General features: G+C 31.8%; 1 long non-coding RNA gene across 1 annotated transcript; it reads right to left on the minus strand.

Moving 5' to 3' along the window:
• Positions 1-211: 211 nt before the first annotated feature.
• On the minus strand, positions 212-3,088 carry LOC127732292 (uncharacterized). Its single transcript, XR_007996161.1, has 4 exons — positions 3,061-3,088; positions 2,544-2,636; positions 1,131-1,235; positions 212-398 (listed from the first exon to the last, which is right to left on the minus strand). It is a non-coding gene; the product is annotated as an uncharacterized LOC127732292 (long non-coding RNA).
• Between the last annotated feature and the right edge of the window lie 671 nt (positions 3,089-3,759).

The raw sequence follows: 3,759 nt of genomic DNA on the forward strand, positions 1-3,759 counted from the left end.
TAGCATTTACTTTGGTCGGTAAAACTTGCATACTTAAAACGTTAAAACGAATAAAGTTTAATCATTGACATTATTTTTAAACTATTTAAACACCCATTCATGTCCTGGCACGACTTCTGGTTTTATCCTTGAGGAAACTGCCCCAACCTTTCGTTTATGGTGCTGCCGTCTGCTTCTCTTGATTAGTTTGACATTCATGTTTTTGGCCTAGTTTTTTTACTAATTTATCAACATCGTCAGACCTCCAAGGCAGAGGTCTGACGATAAACGATCCTTCGTCTTATGAATCTGTTTGTTCATAAGACATGTTCTGCACCACTGCTTTTCGAGCCCTTTTCTTTTTGTTCCTCTGGTATACTGGACTTTTACTTTTAGGGCCTTTTTCTGTTGTTTAATTTCTAAAAAAAAAGAGAATAAAGCCCAAATCAAAATTCCTTGAATTTCATTTTGAATACATACAAATAGATTCCATATATGCCGTAATAACACTCTTTCAATAAAGATATTATTATCATTATTTTTATTATTATTCTTCTTATTATTATTATTATTATTATTATAACCTCAGTAAAAGGCAGTCTGTAAAAACAATACTAGTGATTACTGTGACAGAAAGCATGCTGTATATTATTTATGAATATAATATAATCCAACAGAACACTCAATTCCTAGCATTTAATTTCTCTCTCTCTCTCTCTTGAAAAGCCCGGCCGGCGAGAGAAGGAGAGAGAAATTCTACCGCTACATCAAGTGAAGGCCTGCCGAGCTTTTTGAGCATTGAAAATTCAATTGTCGAGAGTGGAGAAATATTATATTGCACGAGATTCGGTGTTGGATTCTGTTTCTATTTTGTTTTTTAGACGTTACGTAGACAAACTTTTTCACTGATCTGCAAAATGAGGTATATATATATGTGTGACGTCGTTAGATATGGTCACCTTTTTCCTTTTTTTATTGTAGCGTCACAAAAGGAATTTAGTGAAAAGCAAAAAGAAAATGAAATTAAAAGGGGGTTCCCTGTTTAGAGTGATATAAGTATATAATATTAAATAAAACTCCCGTCTAAATCCGCTTCTAATGTTGACTGTAATATCTGAATTGTTCACCATAATAAAAAAATCAGTTCTTACTCATCTTGCTGTACACAGCCATTTTCTTGTTATGTTCTTCTTGTTTACCAGTTTCGTCTCTTCGTTTCTTTGCTTTGAACGATTCAAAATTTGTCTTTATCCCTTCTACAAAAAAAAATCTACTTAAGGCAATTTAAAAGAAATATTTTTTTAACATACAATTGCTTTTCTCCATTTGAGACTTAACAGTGTCACTTGGTTAGTCCATGGTAGAATGTTTTGATGTGATATGATCGAAATCAAAATAGATCTATTAAAGTTATATGATAGTATGCATTTGCTAGTAAGTGATCCATTAACATAAAACTTATTTGTAATATGGAAATTATATGGCGTTTCAAAATATTACTGAAAGTGTCTGCTTATATGCCCGTGCAAATGCGTAAATAAAGTAATATATAAGGAAAGAAATAATATGTATATTTATTTTTCAAAATCATGAGTAAGAAAAGGAGTCCAAATTTTACGTCGCAGGAGATTCAAAAAGTTTGAATGCAAAATGGAGAAGAATAAATCTAAATATTTTGCAGACTGAGCAACACAACTATTATTTTTATTGTAATGTACATTGTACATGAAATTATATATGAAAAGTAATTAGAATTCTAGTTGATAATCATAAGACCATCATAAGTCATGTCGCGAGCTAGTGTCTTAAGTTTACGACAAAAGTTATGATATATCGTAACTTGGGACACTTACGAAAACATATCTTACGACTAAGACATGTCCTAAGACCATCATAAGACATGTCTTAGTCATAAGATACTTTCGAAAAACAGGCCCCTGGTAATGGGATTACTCATTTCAACACTTGGTCCGAAATCATATGAAGTGAATTCAATGGTAATTTGGAACGTCATGTTTCGAAATAAAAAGAGGTAAGATACAGGTGTGTAGCAACAAGGGATCGACCATGTGATTTCAAAGAAGGGGGGGGGGGGGGGGTATGGTTATTTCCTAAAAAAATAATCTGATACCAGATTTCCCCCATACCTTATAGTGTTAAATTTTGCAAAAAAAAGTGTTCGCGCTTTGGGCGAAAAAAAAATTCTGACTCAGACAAAAAACCATACCCCCTTCCCCCCTTAAAGTTAAATGGTTGCTCCCTAAAACAGCACAACAAAAATACCCTCTTGTAAAAAAAAGCCGACAGTATCAATGTAATGTTAACATAAGCTAGGATTTATTCAGTAACGTAACACTCTTCTCCAAAATAAAAAAAAGTATCAACTGAATTTGACTACTTTTAACTTTTTAGATGTCATTCTTAATATGACAGTTAAAGATGCCTTCTAGGCTAAGCAATTGTATTGCAGAACTGCAATTTCGACTATTTTGTTTTTGGGGTTTGGGGTTGGGGTTTGGGGTATGGGGGGGGGGGGGGGGGGGGGGGGGGCTGGGGCTACAAACCTCTAACAACACCCTCCACTTCATCAGGATATTGGGCCTTTTACAAATTCTATGATGAATCCAGACTTCTCTTTGTTCTCTGCAGAATTATATCTGAAAAAAAGTAATTTGAAATATAATCTTACTGTAAATCAAAGCTTCCTTAAATAAGAGTGTAACAAATGTCGGGAAAATTATCAATTTGTTTGAATCTGAATAGAACCATGATTACCAAATACACATATATATCCTGCAAACTTTTCACTTAAATTGACCCAAAAGCTGTGTACAAAATTAAGATTTATACTCGAATAAGTAGAATTTCATAATTAATGATTCAAAGTAGATATATGATCAAAATTAAATCTGTTTCAATGTCGTAAATCACAAGTAATCGAGCATGTTTCCTAAAACCGTATCGTTTAATGATGAATGTGGACATACATTACATATTAAATTACATTGGTTTGAATAACAAACCATGAGATTTTTTCAATTTCCAAGGAAACTTTTAAATCATTTAATTTCATATACATACTTTAAAATACTGCCAGTTTCGTTCTTTATTATCCAGATGAAATCTTTTTCAGTAATACCCTGCTGATAACCATCCCTTCTTGATTGCTGAAAGGAAAAAGATACGCTCTTAAGCATTTAAATTGCATGCATCAAGAACAACTGAGAACTGAAATAATATAATTATATGTGTAGAAAGTCGCAAACATAAAATATATATACATGTACATTCTTAACTTCACGACTTCATTACGTTCTAATTAAAACACGACAACATGTAATCAAAGTGTGTAAAATTTTGCCATATTTATACAATTAAAACACAAAATGTTTAGTACATAGTCCGAAAAAAAAATTGTAATCCGTGAAAAAAGGAAATAAATGACATTTTGCTAAGTATTGAATTTTTAGGTTCGCAAACTTAATGATTATTGTTATGATACAATACATAAAAATGAAAATTGTATAAACTATCCCCTACTACATGTACATTATGCAATATTTTGAAAAGGTTAATTAAAAGTTGAACAATGAATAATTACTTACTGCAATTTGTGCAGGGACGTTAATCTTTTGGCTTCTTGATTGTAGTATTTGAATCATAATATCCACTTTCTTTTCAACATTAATTTGTTTTTCTTGCACTTTTACCAGTTGCCTTTTCATTTAGATGACTTCTTTGTTAAAGTGTCAATCTAAAAATAACAATTACAACTAAACC

Source organism: Mytilus californianus, unplaced genomic scaffold, assembly GCF_021869535.1.
Source record: "Mytilus californianus isolate M0D057914Y unplaced genomic scaffold, xbMytCali1.0.p SCAF_23, whole genome shotgun sequence".
NCBI lineage: Eukaryota > Metazoa > Mollusca > Bivalvia > Mytilida > Mytilidae > Mytilus > Mytilus californianus.